A 21,047-nucleotide genomic window follows, 5' to 3' on the forward strand; every position below is an offset into this window, starting at 1 on the left:
GGGGAAAGAAAGACAGAATTATAAAATGTACACGGATGTACAGGCGACAAGAAAAGGGAAGGGTGATTACTACCTGGTGGTACCGTGATAACCAGGAATCCAGGGGGGAAAGGAAAGGAGAGGACAAGTATGACTCCTCAAGAGGCTCAGGAGGCCAGAAATGGGTCTCAGGGTTGTCAGTGACTCTCAAGGGGAGGAAGGGAAGGAGGGAACGAGGGAACAAGAGAGGCAAAGGAAGAAGGAAGGAAGGAAGGAAGGAAGGAAGGAAGGAAGGAAGGAAGGAAGGAAGGAAGGAAGGAAGGAAGGAAGAAGGAGAGTATGGACTCTGGTCTCTGGCCTACATAGAGGTCCACTTCAGAACACAGGGACTCCCTGTAGCCACAAAGGATCAATACATATTGACAGGGTTTCTAGCCATCATTGAAGGGACTCCCCATAGCTAGCCAGCTCATTCTGATGACAAGGACAGGCGGTGTGAGCCACACCTAAACACTGTAGCCGGAAGCAGATTGAAACTGAGACAGAAGCATCTTCATCACCCTCAGGCTGGGCTCATGCTGGCTTCATCTATGGGAGGAAGGGACAAGGGACGGTTACTTTAAGACCGAGTTTTAAAGCTCTGAACTGTAAAGGAGCGGTGCATTTTTCTGTGCTCTCCGGATGTGACCAGAAGCATGTTATTTTAGTTAGATTTCTGTTGCTGTGAAACACCATGACCAAAAGCAACTTTCAGGGAGAGAAAGGGGCTTATTTCAGCTTATACTTCCAGGTAACAATCCATCACGGGGTGAAGCCGGGGCAGGAGCTCAAGGAAGGAACATGGGGCAGAAACTATCGCGGAGAGTTGTGGACTAGCTTGCTCTTTGACTCATGTTTAACTAGCTTTCGTATATAGTCCAAGACCACCTGCCTAGGGATGGCGCTGCCCATGGTGGACTTAGCCCTCCTATATCAACAAGCTATTGAGACAATCCCCCACAGGCCAGTGTGAGCTAAGCAGTTCCTAAAGTTCCCTCTTCCCAGGTGATTCTAGGCTCTGACAAGTTGACAATAAAAGCTGCCCAGTACAGAAGTCAGGTTTGCACATGTTCAGTTTCTAACTGAGTGGGACCCAGGATGAGATTGAAATGATGATCACCAAAGCTCAACCCACCCAGCTTGTGACCGAAAACTTGTTCTTATTTCATGGAGTGGAATGGGTTAATTCTGCAGACAATACGACATTGAATTGTTCGTGTGTCCATCACAAGGAAGCCACTGGGCAGCCCATGCAGTTCTGCTGGTGTGCTTGGAAGTGCGAGCTTTGTCTGCGGCAACACCACCCTGAATGCGCTCCATCTGACCTAGAAGTGTGAGCTTTGGAAGAAGAGTCACACAGCCCTGACTCAGACCCCAGATGGCCCAAGACTGATCAGATACCTCACAGGCAACTGCTTCTTTCCCAGTGAAATTTTCTCTAATGATATTTGACTTTTGTTTGCTATGAGAATTAAGTTGTTTGGAAATATAGAAAGTGCTAGAATGGAAGCCAAGCTAAATGTTGGTACCTGCCAGGCCATGCTTCCTTTAGGAGGAAAACCACTTGGGGTAGCACATTGGAGCTTCCAGTGATCCTTGCCACCACGTACGGAAAAAGCCTGGCTCCTGAGCTGGGAGTTAGTGTCCTGAGCGGAGGACAAGTGGGATCCAAGCAGTACACAAGGTATCTTTGAATAAGATCTCTGAAAAGGAACCCAGGCTGGGCAGCAGCCCGTTCCCATCTCTTCCTTGGTGTGAGTGATGCCAGAGTGCTTCACAGGGTATTTGGTTTGCATCTCAGCCATCCAGAGCTGCCTCAGTTTCTCCATGAACCTTTTACACTTTCCAAAAGCTATGGGACAAGGAGTGACAGTTCAGAACAGGCTGGCACTTTGGGTTGCTTTTTTGGGTTCTTGTAAAAAAACTTTCACCTATATTTTTGACTCTCAAAAAGCATATGAATGTGCATCTGTCCAGGTCAAACCAATAAAACATAAGACAACTAATAAAATGCAAATAAACCAACAAATAAATATGAAACTACTCTTGGGAAATTATCACTAAAGAGACATGCTGTGCTGGCCAGTTATGGGGAATTTTGTACCTGTGCACAAGATGCTGCTTAAATGCTTGAGGGTTGTTCAAGCCACACCCAGTCATAGCATGAATCAGGGGTTCTGGTCAGATGCCAGACAATCTGCATCCTGCACTGCCCAAGAAAGACAGCCATTGAAGGCAACATCAGTCTGCATGATGGTCTGCATGGGATGACCCCCATAGGCTCATGTATCTGAGCACTTGGTTCTCAGTTGGTGAAACTATTTGGGGCAGTGTTAGGAGGTGTGGCATGACTGGAGCGGGCATGTTACTGGAGACTTTAATCTTGAGTGTTTAGACCCTGGCCATCTCAGTCGCTGCCTCTGCTTCCTGCAAGTTCAGTATGTGAGCTCTCAGCATCCTGCTCCAGCCCCTCAGCATCCTGCTCCAGCCCCACGCCTGTCTGCCTGTTGCTTGCCGTTACGCTGTCTCCGGATATCTGTCATTCTCATTACTATGTCCCGATGCATTGATTTTATAGAGCATGATCTGTCACAACAGCCCTGGCAAGGCGTTCAGAACTGATGGAAATCACATTTCAGGTCCATTGCACAGCTCACTATTAAAGGCATTTTCCATTTTCCTAAAAGCTTTTGTCGGGACTGTTCTGAGGTCAGCTTTATTGTTGATTTTTCACTTTGTTTCCCTCTAAGGAAATAAGGGCTAAGTTTATAACCGATTCTCTAATTGAAGACTCTGCCTTCCTGAAGTGAGTTTCAATAACGATGTGGCAGCTTGGCAAATATGGGGCCCTCGAGGCAGGATCGTGGAGTTTTACAGAGTTGAAGTTTGTGGTAAGTCTCAAATGACTGTAAACACTTGTCTATTTATTTGTGTGTATGTGTTACCTACACACACACACACACACACACACACACACACACACACACACACACCCTGAAAAATGATCCAATATATTTTCCTAGGTCCTCATGAAAATGAAAGGGTGAATGACAGTGAATTTCACTAGATGACAATATAGTAAGGGTGCCGCTGGATGTGACACACATGTGCATTCTGTGTGTTTACACGCCTAGACTGTGCCTTTCAAGTTCAAGCATGGATCTGCACAGCCCTTGTGACTTGCCCTGACCCACTGACTCTGGTCCATGTTGCTGTCTGGGTTGCGTCAATAGGTTTCCACTTCACGTCTGATGGGCTGTGTGCAGATTACAGCTGAGTTCACAGATATTCTCCTCCTTCTCTTTCTTCTTCCTCCTCCTCCTTCTCTTCTTCCTCCTTTTCTTCATTTTCCTCTTTCTCCTCCTCTTTTTCTTTGTCATCGTGGTCATCATCTCCTCCTCCCTCTGTCTGGTGGCTGTGATGCCAACCTCCAAGGCCTGCTGAGCTCCCTGCCTGGCAGACTTGGATTCCTGGCCTTCTAAACATACTTTTGGTTACCAAAAAATGTCCCGGCATCTTCAGTAGCACCCCCTACTCCATCCACAGAAGGGGCAGTTTAACCCTGTTTTAAGACAGCCTCTCACCCCGATTACTAAACCACGGGTCAGTTCTGCACCTCCAGATCCCAAGGGTTCAATCTGCGAACCAGCTTGCCTGGGTTCCTTGTGTGACAGAGTCCAGGCCTGCGCTGCCGGGGCTCCTTGCTCTATGTCCAGGGATTCTTGGAGATACCTCAGCATCCTTCCCGTGTCCAGTGTCAACAAGCAGGGGGCCATGGGGAAGCATCAGGTTATCAGTAGTTCCCATCTGCTCTTCTTTCTCAGGATTCTGACACTGAGAATTTCTCCCATGCCCCTGATCCTACAGGCTTTAGGGCATTGTCAGCCTTGGGGTTCTTCACTGGGCCATGTTGGCTTCTTTAAGGATTATCCACACTTTTTGCCAATAACCAAATGTTGAGCTTTCCTGAATGATCCCGTGGGACATGCCATCTTTTATTGCTGGGTTCTCGGAGTCTGCCCCTCCTTTGACTTGTTGCTCAAAGGCTTGTTGTGAACCTCCATAGGAATGTGAGAGACAAACGCTGGACACAGGTGTGGGAAGATTACTTCTTTCTCAGTGTCTGGTGGAATTACTTCAAGCCTATCGCTGTAAGAAATTTACCTTCGATTGTTTCCGGAACTTTCTGAGGAAAAAAAAAAAGCAATTGCAGCAATTCATCCAGGAATCAATCAATCTCTCTCTCTCTCTCTCTCTCTCTCTCTCTCTCTCTCTCTCTCTCTCTCTCTCTCTCTCTCTCCCTCCCTCCCTCCCTTCCTCTCTCTTCCTCCCTCTCTGTCTGTCTGTCTGTCTGCCTCTCTCCCTCCCTCCCTCCCTCTCTCTCCCTCCCTCTCTGTCTCTGTCTGTCTGACTGTCTGCCTCTCTCTCTCTCTCTTTCTCTCACTCACTCTCTTTCCCTCCCTCCCTCCCTCCCTCCCTCCCTCCCTCCCTCCCTCCTTCCCTCCCTCTCCCTCTCATACTCTCTTACACACACCTGCACATCACCTCACACCCTCCTCCATTCTCCACAGGATGGCTTCTCTGCCTTGAGCCCTCTTTCCAAGGGATGCTCTGGGTGCTTGTCACTGAAATAATGCTCTCCCTCCTCAGCACACTCAGAGGAATGAATGGCTAAGCATCTGAACTCTGGCTGATGGAGCACAGCCTCTGCCCCCACCCAGAGTCCCTCTGTCCCTCAGGCACACTGTCCCCACCCCCCCACCCCGGGTCACTAGCCCCACCATTGCCCCTCTGAGTGACCTTTGCATTTCCAGACCAGAGTGCAGAATATAATGGAAGTCACAGAGGGCTGTAACAGAACATTTTAACTGAACACACCCTGGGGAATTTCTTTGGAAATACTTCTGGATTTGGGTGAGTTTCTGTCCCTGATTTTCCCTGGACACATAAGATTCACATCAAAGGAATTCATTAAAAGAAATTGTTTGGCTGCAGGACTTTGTGGTTGGAATGGTGGTAAAAGGTCTCAACTGACTGACGAGTAAGGAACCATCAGTTACCAACTAAAATAAAAAAGAGTGTGTGGAAAAGAGGAGGAAGAGAGACCCAGCAACTCGGTGGTGTGGGGGAAAAAAATCCCTCTGAGGAGACTGACAGGCACTGAAGAAATGTGCTGTTGTGGTCAACTCCACCGCTCCTGTGGAAGAACTAGCAGGGTTGGTCGGCCCTGGGGCAGAGGCCATTGTCTTCACTCCGAGTTAAGTCCATGCGAGTCCTGGGAGCAGAGAGCTCTTCCCCCTTTGCTAGAGATCAACTCACACCACAAGGGTTTGTGATGGAGGGTGCGGATAAGTCCGTCGTCGTCACTTTGGACGGAAGGTTTAGGGGTAAATTCTTTTTTCACGGTCAGCTGCATCTTTTCTAGAAAATCTGTTTCTGCAGAAGATAATGCCTTACCTTTTTTCCACTAAAAAAAAAAAAAAAATGGTGCTTAGAAGTAATTTAAAACAGAATGTAATTGTACCACCAAATCCATAATTACTTACTAAACATGAGGTCGGTGGGGGTACGTGGTGACTGAATACCCCTTCAGATGTTTAAGTTCCTGTGTACGACTGTCTGCAAAGGCCTTTGTAAGGCATGACCACACTTCATACTCGGCTTCACTGGGCCACCCTGAAAAATGGAACTACTAAACGATCCACACGAGGTGGATGAAAGGGGCGGGAAACACTCCAAATACAAAACATGGAGGAGGGGATCTCACACGGTCTAGAAAGGGAAATTCTAAAGGAGCAGTCCAGGCTCCCCACCCCCACACCTGTGCTCATACAAAGACGTGACTTTGCTCTCTGTAAATAACAGGTGCCTGCATTTGAGAGCCCTGATGAGGCTGCTCTTGTTAGTGTTGCGGGGGTGGGGGTGGGGGCGCAGGTCCAGTACCTCACCACTCCCCCACCCCACCCCTGTGTAGCCCTGCTGGGAATGCTCACATTCTAAGCCAGCAGTTCTCAACCTGTGGGTCGTGCCCACGGTGGGGTCGCCTATCAGATGTCTACATTACAATTCATAACAGTAGCAAAACTGTAGTTATGGAATAGCAACAAAATAATTTTAGGGTTAGGAGTTCACCACAGCATGAGGAAAGGTCAGTCGCAGAGTTAGGAAGGTTGAGAACCGTTGCTCTAAGCCCATCTGGCAACTTCGGGAAGCTCCTGCCCACCTGTTCTCCACAGACACATGCCATGGTGCGAGGGTAAGCTCGTCTGACGTGTGGTTACAGTGACATGCATTAAAATGTTGGACTGGAGCCCTTTAAAAAGTTTCCAATTCCCTAAAAAGTACCAAAACACCTCCTTAAAACCACTGGCACCATAACAACCTCAACCTCACTGTAACCTAACCGCTGCCACTCACCCACTCTTATCACCCACGCCGCCACCTCCCTGCACTGGCCGACCCCATCCGCACTGTGGACATGGCATCCATCATTGGATAGCTCAAGTGTAACTTGTGATATACAGCAAGAGCAGCATGCACACCAGAACTTAAAGGTCAGGATGAAAAAATTGCATTTCTGTTTTTTATATAGGCTGCATAATATTTTACATAACGAAGTAGTAAATGGCTAAAATTAATCGTACTCACTGTTTTCTATTGTTTTAAGATGTGGCTAATAGAGCATTTAAGTCACACACGCTGCTTGCACCTGTGACCTGGCTTTCTATTTCTGCTAGACAGCAGCTTACCTCAGGGGTCACCAAGTCAAATGACCACAGGGGCTAGCTGGTAACAGAAGATTCCCGGCACACTCGTGGACAGCGGTGGAGGCTGTGAGAGTCTAAAGCACGTGCCCACCTGAGAGCAGTGTCTTTCACACTAGCACATCCTAGCAGTCAGTTGTGGCTTGGACATCCTAAGCTGATACCGAAATTTCAGAAATCTGGGTCGTGTGTGTGTGTGTGTGTGTGTGTGTGTGTGTGTGTGTGTGTGTGTGTCTGTGTGTGTGTCTGTGTGTCTGTGTGTGAGTGTGTGTGTCTGTGTGTGAGTGTGAGTGTGTGTCTGTGTGTGAATGTGTGTCTGTGTCTACGTATGTCTGTGTGTGCATGTGTGTGTGTGTCTATATCTGTCTGTATCTGTGTTTGTATATGAGTGTGTCTGTCTGTGAGTGTCTGTGTATCTGTATGTGAATGTGTGTGTGTATATGTATGTGTGTGTCTGTGTCTGTTTGTGTGTCTGTGAGTCTATCTGTGTGCATGTCTTCTGTGAGTGTGTGTGTGTCTGTGTGTGAGTGTGAGTGTGTGTCTGTGTGTGAATGTGTGTCTGTGTCTATGTATGTCTGTGTGTGCATGTGTGTGTGTGTCTATATCTGCCTGTATCTGTGTTTATATATGAGTGTGTGTGTCTGTCTGTGAGTGTCTGTGTATCTGTATGTGAATGTGTGTGTCTGTGTATATGTATGTGTGTGTCTGTGTCTGTGTGTGTGTCTGTGAGTCTATCTGTGTGCATGTCTTCTGTGAGTGTGTGTGTGTGTGTGTGTGTGTGTGTGTGTGTGCAGTGTGTGTGTAGTTTTCAGTTTTAATTATTGGCAAGCACTCTATGGGTTTAAAACCTAAGTTAGCACCACACTGATGAAACCAAAGACAGCATGCCTGTGAGCCATAAGCAGGCAACCACACTCCACTCCCTCTGTCTCTGTCAGGCCCAGTCCTTGGTGAGTTTCCTCACCAGCCTTTCAGACAGGCTGTCTCATACCTCTGTGACTCCAGAGTGACAGTCACATGAGTAAATCGTGGATTCCTGGGTTCTAGAACCTTCTTCTTTTAAAATGCTTTCCTCTCTTTCCTGGGTCTGAGCTGTGGTCCCAGCCTGGAGGGAAGGTGAAGAACTGGATCCTTTGCCTCCCAAGACCCTTCCTTCTCATTTAAGCTAGATGTCTACAAAACATCCACATCTTGTTGGCAGAAAGAGTTACTGAAAATCCTTCTGTGCTGGTGGTGAGAGTTTAATACAAATACATGTTGGCACAGAAATGTGGAACAGAATTTTAGACTGAGGCCTGGGTATTTTAAACTAGCGCCATGGATCCTAGAGGGTCACTGAGATTCACCTTTTCCAGCTCCTTACTGACCAGGGAGGGGATGGCATGTTTGGGACCAGTCTTACTAGAGGAAGGGACCCATCAATGACACCCTCCCTGAGGCCAGGTGGCATATATGCTGGCCACTAGACAGCAGACAGAATTGACATTCAGCCTAAACCTAACACCCTGAGTCATCATTGGATAAGAGAGACTTGAAAATAGATGGAACCATAATCTTAATACACCACTTTTTAATAGAGTCAACATATTAGAAATACTTGAGGTTTAAATTCTTTAGGCAACTTTTAAAAATCCTGTTTGTTTAAAATATAGTGGTTTGTGTTTTAGCCTTGGGAGTTAGAAGGCCTTTTCTGAGCTCTATAGTTTTCTTGGAATTCTCCCAAGTCGGCAGTGGGCCACCCACTACCAAGAGGAGGACCTGGGGTGAGTTAACTATGATTACCTTGTTATTGCACAGAACATGTTCTTCCCAGCAGCACATAACTTTAGACCCCGCAGCCAACGTCTCTACCCACAGCTTCTACTTGTCCTTCTCGGACTACGGTAAACATTTTTCACCGTTCTGTGAGATCAACTGTTTTAACTTCCATATATGATTGAGATCACGTGATAACTGTCTCTGTGTACCTCATTTATTGCAGTTGACATAATAGCTTCTAGAATAATGCGTATTTCTCTAAATGACAAGATTTCTTTATTATGACTAATACTCCATTCCCCATATAAGCCACATGTATACGAATATCTATATTCATCTATCAGTGGGCACTTAGTTTGATTCTGTACAGTAGATTTTTAAGTAGAGTGCTTATTAATTATTGTTTCTTTGAGAATAGCATACATGTATACAGTGTATTTTGATCATGTTTGCTCTCTATTCTTTCCCTTAGCTCTTCTTATATCCAAGCCCACCCCTCCCAACTTCATGTCCTCTCTTTTTTTTTTTAACCCACTGAGTCTTGTTTGTGTTCCTCATATACTCATGGACACAGGGATATCCACTGGAGCGTGCATGACCTACCAGGGGCTGAAACCTTAAAAAAAAAACAAAAAAACTTTTTCTTCTCCACCAGAACCACCAACTATCAGAAGCTCATCAGCTAGGGCTCATGAGCTCTTGCCCCACTCATGATGAAATGCTGGCTGGCTTGATTTTGTGCAGGTCTTATGCAGGCAACAACAGATGACGTAAGTTCATGTGTTCACCAGTCCTGTTGTGTCCAGAAGACATTATTGTGCCCTGGTCTTCCCCACCTCTCCCCTTTGTGATCTTTTTGCCTCCTCTTCCAAAATGTTCCCTGAGCCTCAGATATAAATGTCACATTTATGGCTGAACACTATGACCAGCTATGAGTTTCCTCATTAACCACCATCTACTGCACAAAGAAACTTCCCTGATGAGGTCTGAGAGCTGCACCAGTCTATGGGTCTTGAGATGGGAATTCAGAGGGCTGTTTGGTACTGGGATAGCTTGAATGTAACTGGCCCCCATAAACTCCTAAAGAATGGCACTACTGGGCAGTGTGGCTTTGTTGGAGTAGATATGGCCTTTTGGAGGAAGTGTGTCACTGTAGAGGCAGGCTTTGAGGTCTCATATGTGCTCAAACCACACCCAGTGTCTTAGCTCACTTCCTGTTGCCTGCCGATCAAGATGTAGGACTCTTAGCTCCAGCACCACGTCTGCCAGCATGCTGCCATGTCCCACCATGATGATAATGGACCAAACCTCTGAAAATGTAAACCACCCCAATTAAATGTTTTTCCTTTGTAAGAATTGCTGTGGTCATGGTGTCTCTTCACAGCAATAAAAATCCTAACTAAGATGGATACTATGTCTGTCTAGTAAAATAGTAGTAGTGGGTTTATTCCTGGGACTTGAGAACTCCCCGGCCAGGGGTTCTTAGCAAGATTTATAGCACTAGGCATGAGTTTCTTCCAGTGGCAAGGACCTTTAATGTGACCAGAAAACAGTTGGTTGCTTCCATAACATCTGTGCCATTGTTGCCCACATGGGCATATCTTGCCACATTGGTCATTATTGTAGCTCTCAGGGTTCATAGTTGGGTAAAACTGTTGACTTTTCTCTCCTAATAGGCTACATAGCACTTTCTGTTATTATAGAAACTGGCCAGCATGGAGGAAGTGTGCAGGTCAGTACCAGCTTGATTTCTTCATGTCTTGTGACCAAAGTATTTGGTGCCTACTTAACTTAATAAGACTATAGCTTATTTTCTGAATCTAAATTAATATTTGCACCTTTGATTCTAATTTAAAATTTTTAAATATTATTTTTCTTAAAGTGAACCATGAAAACACACACACACACACACACACACACACACACACACACATCCCTTCTTGCCCTTGAAAGGAGAGAATGACATTCAAGAGAAATGTGAAACATGTATTTTCATACCAGTAATGGAGGGAAAAAATAATACGATAAAAATCCCAACAACAAAATAACCCAAAGTAGGAAACCTAGAAATAGCTAAATTCATTGCTTACACACAGAGAATAACTCAAGCTCTAGATTTGCATCCCATTCCTCAGCTCATTTCCTTCCAGCGTCAGGAGCATTCCTGGGAACCAGCTGAACAAGAGGAACTGAATCGGCTTCCAGGAAATGACCCTGAAGGCCCAGTCAGGGACAGCACTATCGCAATGTGGAGTTCAGGCTAGACCCTGGGCCTGTGGGCAAAGGATGGGCTTCATCTTCACCTTTGGTCTCAGAAGACAGCTTGTCGCCTATAGAGGGTGCTGCCCTTCATTGAGGGGTGAACCTGGAACCCTTCAGCTTGTTTCTTTTTCCCACAGGCAGATACAGGTGTTTTGAGATGCTGTGTCTTTCTGTTGTTGGCTGTGTGGTGACTGTGTATGGTAGACATAGAGCCCTTTCCCAGCTATGGCCCTATCAGTGACATCCCGGATCTGTCCATTACTCTGGTACTGATTCACTCATAATGCAAGGAGAGACTAAAATGGGTTTCCTGGATAAACCCAAAACTTGCCCACTACCTCATCAACCCTAACTCCATATAGTCCACATTCAAGACTATTTCTTCTCTTGACGTTCTATACCACAGCTCCAACATCAGCCGATGACTTCTTTCCTCACTGACAACTCTCAACTCCACTTTGTATTCTCCTAAGCTGAGTCTGCCTTGAAAGTCCTCCACCACCCAGAGTCAAGATCCAGAAGCTCTACACCATCCTAGCAGCTCACAGACTCTCGTGGGCTCCATTTCCCCTCCCATCTCTTTGGCCCTGTCCTTTCTGGTTGGGAAGACTTACTGTCCATGGTGTAGTTTCTTTGATGGAGATTTATTTCTCCTTTCTGTTAAATCATTTCTCATCTTTCCTGTTCTGTTTGGTTCTGTTGTGGATTCTTGGTTTCACGGCCCATAGTTCAATCTTTCTTCTACATAGGACCTGCTCCCAGATCCAGGCCAAGGTCAGCTCTTTGGAGACCCACTGCCAAGAACAGGCAACTGGACAAGGAGCAGTTTGGTCCATCTATATTTTTGTGCTCACATAATCTCAGCCACATTTCATCCCTCACTCTGTAGAACCTCCAAGGCTTACCTTTCCAACACTGTGCTTCCCCAAGAACATACTCTTCAGAGTAAGAATTCTCAAGTATAGGGATCCTAACCTGGAGGACAAATGATCCTGGTACAAGGAGTAGTTTCTACAACTAAAGCGACATCTCAGCTTGAAACATTTCAAGGTGGGCCATTCTCTCACAACACTGAGCGGGCATTCCCTCCAGGACCAAAGAATGGATAGAAGATATTCTAACATCTATCTTGTGAAGCAAAAAAAGATCTTTTTGAGATCTCAAAGTGTTTGACTTTGCAGCTTCCACATACTGAAAGTCCAGTTATCACCACACCCTCCACATGCAGAAGCTTCAAATGCGGGAGGAGGCGGGGAGTGGGGTGGCTCTGGGTGTTGAGCACCATAAGTTTGTAGAGATAAAGGAGTATTGTCAACATACTTAGCTTATCCTTACATCTTCCAAACATTAGGTGGCGCTTTCTTCCACAGCCTCAGGAATGTAGCAATGGTTGTATACATGGACTCTGGGTAGCCAGACAATCAATGGACCATTGTCATTACCATCATACCATGAAAGCAGAATCCATGGTAGGAGCATGATGCATGTGTCTCCCTGTGGGTCTTCTTCCATGAAGTGCCAAACATCTCTAGCCCCACATGGAGCCACCCACAAGTGAGAAGGGACTGTCACATGGCAGACTCAGGGTTTAGGGCTGCTTGGCCCAAGTCTGCTCTTATTTCCCATCATCCAGAATTGCAGAGACCACTCATGGTGCACTCTGTGGTGTGTATCAGCTTGCTTAGGGATAGCCTAGGAAGTAGAGGGAGCAGAAGGGTTCTTCCCCATGATTTACATGGCAGAAAAGCCCGTGTTTCCCTTTGGGGCGGGGGGTGGGGGTGGGGGTGGTTCTCAATGAGACTCTTACTGGTGATGAGTAGAAAATAATTTTTCTAGTTTCAACTTGGTCTGTGAAAAGTGAAAGGCTGCCAGTTAGAGACACTGCCCAGGGCAAATTTATACACTTCAAAGAATTCTTATTTTCAGCCAGTGGAGACATGAAACCCCAGAGTCTCAACTCTCTTTCAGTTCCTAATTGTCAAGTTGCTGATGGTGCAGTCTCCCCTAGAGTTTGTTTGGAGAAAGCAGCAAATGCATGAAAAGGGAAAACTGTATTTTACTTAAATAAGCTCCCTGAATCCACGGAGTGTGTGATTAAGCGGCCATGTTGGGACCGGAATCACTTTACATTCCTGAAGGGTGACACTTTGGAACTTGGTCTCAGGCCTGGCAACAGCCCGGACCAAAGACAGGGAAGAAGAATTCAAAAGTAATAGAAACTTGGTGGAGGGTGGGAAGGCAGGCAAACCAATGCTGTGGGGACAACTGGCTGCCTTTGCTTAGCCACATGACTCCAGGGGGGTAAGAATGAGGCTGTTCCATGCAGCAGGCCTTCCCCAGGACCTGCCACCAGCCAAGTATCCCATGCAAGGAACATCAGGAAATGCCACAGGTACCAGTTACCCACCCTTGAACCTTCTCTATTCACCTTAACCCAGGGCTTTCTGCCACGTGGACATATGACTCTCCTTCCTTCTGCAAGAATGAAACAAGTATTTATAGCTGTCAACTGGGGAGGTCTTGGGGGAACCATGGGGGAAATGGATGTGTACAATCCACCATAGGGGAAGGATCCATTGATGTCACCAGCTGCTCAGGAGGGGGCAGGAGGGCATCGCAGCAGAACTAATATTTATGTGGGGCTCTGGAGGTTGACTCAGTTTGCTGGTGGGCAAGGACAGAACAGATTTCAAGCAGAATGGGCATCAACCACTATTCATGGATTTATTCCTAAGTGGGTTTTATTGTATCCCCAGTTGCAACCCAGAGCCTGTCCTTGGGTACTTCCAGTCTAGTGAGGACTATCCTTGAAAGTACTCCACATGTGTATGAGCGGGTGGCTTGGTGAAGATAGTGGGCCGGTGGGAACCCCAGAGCTTCCTGAGGAGCAAGAGGCCAGGCTGAAATGTCACCTAGGAGATGACAAGTCAAGAAAGCCACTGACAGATGCAGGAGATACAAATATTAGACAAAAGAGTGTGAGATAATGTGGGTGACAGGAGCGTGGTCAGGAAGGAAGGAGATGGGACTGAGGCAGAGGAAGTTATAGCTTTGAGCTTCAGGAAGCAGAGAGATGACTCAGACAGGAACTAGGTTCAGCTGTCATCCATAAAGCCGCCCTCAGAAACTCACTTCCCCCACTGAGGCCCCACCTCCTAAGGATGCTACAACTTTCCCAAACAGGGCACCAGCTAGAGATCAAGTGCTCAGATACATGAATCTATGGAGGCCACATCACATTCCAACTGTAGCAAGAACCATTAAGGATTTTAATCTGAGGAGCAAGAACTTTGATTTTCAAAACTAATATATCTGGCTGGAGAGATGTCTCAGTACTTAAGAGCAATGATTGCTTTTTCCAAGGATCTGGGCTCCATTCTCAGCACCTACATGGCAACACACAACCATCATTAACTCCAGTTGCAGGGGATGTGATGCCCTCTCCTGGCCTCCAAAAGTGCCAGGCACACATGCTTGCAGGCAAAACACTCATACATATAAAATAAAGATAAGTAAATCTTTAAAAATAGAGCTGGTGTGCTTTATTCTTCAAGCACATAAATACACCTGTACATTAAGTAAAACTCAGAGAATGTGGAAAGCATAGTTATTATGATTAAATAACATTTAAGAAAAATCAGATGTATGCTTTCAGTTGTATTTGCTACCTTGAAGCAATGCTAAACACATTGTGAGTGTGACATCTTTTCCTATTATAGACACTCTGCAGTTGATGAAGGATGAAGAGAGGGGAAGCAGGGTGAAGTCATTCTGAGCATCCAGGTGAGGCAGGAAGTCCCACCTGGAAAGGAAGAGAGCTGGAATCAGGTGGAACTCAAGTGGAAGCTTCTCCACAAGGTCACCCAATGGTCACAGTCTAACTGAAGGTCCACTATGAAGAGAATGCCTTTACTAGGCAGTGTTATCTGAGAGATTTAAAAACTATCGTGAAAACAGTCTTCACAGCCAGAAGCCATTACTCATCTTTTCTTCAGCTTCCTCCCACAATGCCTGATGTGCTCCCCTCTGGTAGGCGGAGCCGAGAAGTCAGAGTGAACAACCTGTGAGTTCCGGGTATATGTGTACAGCCTTGATGTGTGAGGTTGGTTACAGTCTTGTTCTAGGAGACCAGGAAATTCTAGTCTTGAAGCCTTGACCTCGTCTCTGTGGTGTTGGTGACTTCAAACATACAGCACACTGTGACTTCTAGAACCTTCCACATCTCTGGAGGAAGGAGTCTTGAAACTAAAACTCTACCTGGTGATAGGGGAGCAAGGGTCACAGTTGGCTGGAAGAAAATGGTTCAGACCTGCACCAATCTTAGCCAATGCACCCCTCAATGGATGCCTCATGTGTGTGTCCCTAAAGTTAGGAAGCAGCTCCTGTGTGATTTAGCTATGGGAGAAATTAGAGGCAAGGCTAACACACAGGCCCCTCAGCATACCATGCTCGGCCTGGGAAAGCCCAGTGTATAGAAACGGTTATGGATAATATTTGTAAAATTTAATTTAGTGAAACAAATCACTCAGAAGCAATCATTTTCATTTCAGGGAAGGGAGTAAGAGAGAGCGAGCCACTGCCAGAGAGAGATAACTCTTTCTTTCCTTTTTCACCTACTTCTTATCTGAGAAATTCAAAACTTACACCACACTGGGGAGATTTGCACTTCCACAACAGTCAACCTTTTGCCAACCCTGGCATCAGAGAGCTTGAAAATGAAAGTCTAATCTGCTGAGATTGCATTTATACTCAGCTCTTCAGGAACAAATGGACCATGCGGAGAAAGATGGGTCTCAAATCATCTCCCAGCCCGAGTACATGGGGCAAGTATCCTTTCTCAGCCGGCTTGTCACCGGTTTCTCTGTCTCTGGCACTTTCTGAGCATGTGCTCCAGGCCACAGGTGGGGGCAGAACACCTGGTTTTACCTGGCTGCCACTTTGCATTGTCTGGAGCATGGTGTGTTCGTGGAGAGCAATTGCCCTGCACCCGGGATTCAGGAGATCTAACCTTGGCTGCGTTGTTAAGGCAGCCCCTGTGATAACAGCTGACCAGAGAGTCGGGTTCTCTGCAGTGACATTGCTGTCCTCTGCAGAATGTTGAGTGACCGCCTGAGGGACACTGTGCTGGCTACGGTGCACACACCAATTACAAATCATTCCACTCTCGCCTGTCCCAGTGTCCCCAAGTGCCGCCACAGCCTACAGTCTGTCCCTTTGTTGGTGAGGTATAGCATTGCTTAGTCTGTTCCATTTGTGTATTTCCCCCACAACCAGATGTAGGTTTCCAGGACCCAGGAATTGTGTCCTTTATGACTTTAATATCTGTGGAAGGTAGTTCACAGCCTCAACAGCATGCCGCTCGCTGGACCAGATGAGACTGCTTATAAAAGCATCAAATGCACTAAAACACAAGATGTTTTTATGGCATTGTCTAGGCCAGCTTTTCTGAGCCCTGGGCTATCCAGATGTTTGCCTCAAACACAGGCCTGACAGAGGTGCTCAGCTGCCAACTCCCCCTTCCTTCCAGATGGCAAGTTCTTAGGACTTTCAGCCAAACTGTTGGGCTTTCAGGGCTGTTACATCCCACCAGAGACCTGGATTGCCACATGTCCACAGACTGTGATTTCTGTGTACCAAGAAAGCACTTCGTCATTTAAAGCTGATAATGTACCTGCCACTTCACGGGGAAGCCCATGTGTGTGGAGGAGCAGCTGGGGTGGAAGGCATTTCTCCCACATGGTTGAACCCATCTGCTTTCCTTAACACATAGTCTTACAGTGTGATTCTGTTCATCTCCAAAAAGCAGCAGAGGGGAGAGGGGGCAGTGTCTATGCTCCCTGCCTGAGAGACAGGGAAGAAGACCTTTCTAACTGTCCGGGACAATAGTAAACCCTGGAAGGGATGGAGCACAGCTGCTGAGGATGGGCCATGAGAGGTGGACCACCGCATAGTTCTCTTATGGGATCGCCATTATATTTGATAACACCCAGGGCACACAGAGTTTCCACATGAGTGCTCTGACTCCGGCTCCCACTGCCACTCCAGCTGGCAGACACATACGACAGGAAACATGGGGAAGATGGCAAAACCCTGCCTTGCAGTCTTGCTTCTGAGGCCCCTGAACTCATAAATAGACATAAGCCATCCCTGCCATGGCCTGCCTGAATGACAGGCTCACAAGCATCTGAGAAGGAACAAAGGATGATTGCTGATGAGGCCACGACATTTTGACATGCGACAGCAGAGAACCAATGACAGACTTCTCGGGCATCATTTTCATCAAGATGAGAAGCATGAGAGTGGGATTTCCACCTGGCGACAAGACTCAGGTCTGTGCTGGAGGTGTGTTGACACACCAGGTGTCTGGCTTTGCTTGGGGCTGCTGGAGACGTGTGAATGGACAGCTGCCATCACCTATATGACTACACCCGTGCATGCATTTCTAAAATCTCTATTGACCCTACAAATATACTTAGTGGGCTTTCCATAACTTCCCTCAAAGCTCTGTAGCTTGTCCATAATGACAGTTAAATAAGCTGCTATGTTAAGAACATGACATGACCTTGCACCTACAACATTATCAGGGGTCCAGTGTGTATGGGGTGTGAGATGAGGCAGGGCAAATCCACTTATACTCACCGAGGGCTCCCATATTGTATTAACGTTGGACGTTATCCCAGCTCCTTCTCTAGAAGCTAAAGGCTGGCTAGAAACAAAGCAAGTAATAATGTTTTTGGAGCCCGAAATGATGACAATTGCCAATATTTTGTGTTGATGTTAGACATCTGGAAGAAGACAAGAGGGTCATGCATGACATCACAATGGCAGTCAAGAGTTCCAGAGAAGAAATGGCTTCAAAAAAAGTGTTCAGTGGACCTCGGTGGAGTCCAGGAGCTGCGGGGTCCAGGGTACAATGCAGAGGCAGCTGTGCCCCTTAACAATGATGTAAACAAGTGACCTGCCACGGACTGGCAAGGGACCTGCTGTGGGCTTTGACGCTTTCTTCTCTGGAGACTCCCTGGGAAAGCAGCAAGGCTTTTCAGAAGGGTCACACTTATAAGAAGTGGGTTAGAAGCAAACAGAGGGAGGGAGAGGAAAAAATAAAGGGCCAGGATGTTATTTACTCCTCGGGGGATGGCGCTTGTGCTTGTCCTGTGATTCCCACAGTCTCCCTGCCTTCCCCAGAGCCCAGGAGGTGTGTGATCTCTGTCTGGTTCACCATTAAATGAGCTGAGATAAACAAGTCTGGGGCTGAGGGTCTCTCAGGGATCTACTGCTGTAAGGATAGAAAGTGGATGTGGAATGTGGGGTTACACCCTTCCTCGGGAACATTGGGAAAATCTGCTATGATCCCTGAAAAAAAAAAAAAAGCCTGTGGGCTCTTTTCAAAGTTTTAGAGTGAACAGAGAAAAGGGGTGGAGTGAGTTTAAGACTGGAGAGAGTCTTTGCCTTTTATACTTAAATGACCAAAGTGACCATGCATAGCAGACTTTTGTTCTCTGTGATGAAGTTGTGAGCTCTATATAAAAGGAAGAAAGAGGAGAGAGGGAAGGAGAGGGAAGGGAAGGAGGAAGGAAGAAAGGAAGGAAGGGAGGAAGGAAGGGAGGGAGGGAGGGAGGGAGGGAGGGAGGGAGCAAGGAAGGAAGGAAGGAAGGAAGGAAGGAAGGAGGAAGGAAGTTGGATGGGTAAGGAGATGAAGAGATGTGGGAGGAGTTGGGTAGATAGGATCAAAATACATTGCATGAAATTCTCAAAGGATTAGTAAAAACATTACTTGGAAAACATCTTGATTTAGCCTCATTAAGCATGTGAATAGTTTAGGAAGACACGGTTATTTCCATTACAATATTCACTTTTGAACGAACTTACTAACCACTGACCGTTTGTCCCAGCTTGTTATTTAGAGCATCAGGCTCTAAGCCAACCACGTATAGAGGGCATATCAAAAGCACTCTGAGAGGCTGTGCACAGAATCCATCAAAGACCAGGTGAACTGGAGATGCCCTGTCAGTGGGACCACTGGAGCTTGAACAGGGCAGCGTTAGGATGGCACATCTTTAGAAACTTCTGGGATATGATGGCAAAGTAGAAGCTGCCTCTGACACTTGCTCAACTGTGTTCATTGCTGCTCTATTCATCTAGCAAGAAACTGGAAACAACATAGATGTCCCTCAACAGAAGAATGGATAAAGAAAATGTGGTACATTTATACAATGAAGTATTACTCAGCCATTAGAAACATGACATCATGAAATTTGCAGGCACATGGTTGGAACTAGAAAAAAAAAATCGTCCTGAGTGAGGTAACCAGACCCAGAAAGACAAATATGGTATGTACCCACTAATATGTGAATATTAGCTATTAGGTCAATGATAACCAAGCTAGAATCCATAGAAGCACAGAGGGTAGGTATAGAGTAAGGGACTAGAGGGAACAGACAGATCTCATTAGGAAAGAGAAATAGAATAGATGTTTACAGATGGATGGGGAGAGCTAGAATGGGAAGGTCAAGTGGGGATGGGGAGGGGAGAAGGGATTGTGGGAAAGAATATGGGGAAAGACAGCTAAAATTAAAGGGACATTTAAGGAGTAGTATGGACACCTAAAATGTATATATGAAGGTGATCTAAATGAAATCACCAAATATTGGGAGACAGAGAACCAAGTGGCCACCTCTTGTCACCAAATGAAGTTTCCAGTACTGTGAAAGGGTTACACCTAATTGAGTTCCTGGCCAAAAGCATCCCATGGGAACTCCCAAAAAAAAACAGGCTATTGCCAAGACAATAGATTGCTCTTTACAAATTGACAACAAGGCCCCATTACTAAAGACAACACTCATACAACTCATTGAACACGGATGTGTTGAGCTGGTACCTACGTAGAGATGTCACCCCTATGTTCCAGCTATCAAAAGAGAAACATAAACACTGAGCCAGCTGCAAATCCTTTATCTACAATGGTGTACTACCTGCAATATATGCTAGGGCAATGGTAGCACAGAGCATATGGGAGTAACCTACCAATAACTGATCTGACTTGAGGCCCACTTCACAAGATGAAACCCATATCTAACACTGTTTGGGTGACCAAGAACCCGAGACTGGATAGTCCAGGGACCTAGGGCAAAACCAAGTAATACTGATCTAAAGAGAAAAAGAAAAGAATAAAGAAAGAAAAGAAAAAACAGTGATACAATGACGTCTAATGATATTCTGCTATTCTCATTGCCTTGTTCAACCATCATCAGAGAAGTTTCCTCCTGCAGTAGATAAAAACAAAAATAGAGACCCACAGTGAGATATTACACAGGAAGTGAGAGACTTTGGAACACTCAGCCCTAAATGGGGTGTCTCCATCAAATCCCTCCCCTCAGAGCTCAGGAAACCGTACAAAAGAGATGGAAAGAGTCAGAGGGGATGGAGGACACCAAGATAACAAAGCCCTCTGAATCAACATGAGCAAAGCTCATACGAACTCACAGAGACTGAGGCAGCATGCTCAGGGCCCGCTCGGGTCTGCACCAGGTCCTCTGCACTTACATGTTTAGTGTTTTTATGGGATTCTTGAGCATGTGAATGACTGGATCTCTGATTCTTGTTTATTCTCTTGGGCTCTTTTCTTTCTGCCGCTGTCTTGTCTGACTGCAATCCAATATTTTATTTTATTTTGTTATATTAAAATGAATGAATGACTATAAGCTTAGCCACCAAGTCCCAACCTTCCTAATGCTACAACCCTTTAATACAGTTCCTCATGTTTTGGGGACTCCCAGCCATAAAATTATTTTCATTGCTACTTCACAACTGTGATTTTGCTACTGTTATGAATCATAATATAAATTTCTGATATGCATGATACTTTATATGTGACCCCCAAAGGGGTCACAACCCACAGGTTGAGAACTGCTGTACCAGGGTAAAGACTAACAACAGAACTATCATTTATATCTCCTAGGAGAGGGAAAACCAGTTTTCTCCAATAGAGTGAAACTGTATATCAACCATTCCAGGGCAGATGTTTAGAAGTAGTTGATAAATAAATAATGTTGTTGTTGTTTGATTTGATTTTTTTCTTTTTCTTTCGTGTGTGTGTGTGTGTGTGTGTGTGTGTGTGTGTGTGTGTGTGTGTGTGCAAGTGTGCGTTATTTGGTTACAGTTATTATTTGGTTACAGTTTGGTGGAGTTTCTTGGGGGTGATGTCGTATTTTGTTTTACATTAGATTCTGGACATTTTGTTGTTGT

General features: G+C 46.0%; 1 long non-coding RNA gene across 1 annotated transcript; it reads right to left on the reverse strand.

The window, feature by feature from the left end:
- Positions 1 to 14,329: 14,329 nt before the first annotated feature.
- Positions 14,330 to 17,588, reverse strand: LOC121823265 (uncharacterized). Its single transcript, XR_006064681.2, has 2 exons — positions 17,442 to 17,588; positions 14,330 to 14,604 (listed from the first exon to the last, which is right to left on the reverse strand). It is a non-coding gene; the product is annotated as an uncharacterized LOC121823265 (long non-coding RNA).
- Between the last annotated feature and the right edge of the window lie 3,459 nt (positions 17,589 to 21,047).

This window comes from Peromyscus maniculatus, chromosome 16 (assembly GCF_049852395.1).
Source record: "Peromyscus maniculatus bairdii isolate BWxNUB_F1_BW_parent chromosome 16, HU_Pman_BW_mat_3.1, whole genome shotgun sequence".
Lineage (NCBI taxonomy): Eukaryota > Metazoa > Chordata > Mammalia > Rodentia > Cricetidae > Peromyscus > Peromyscus maniculatus.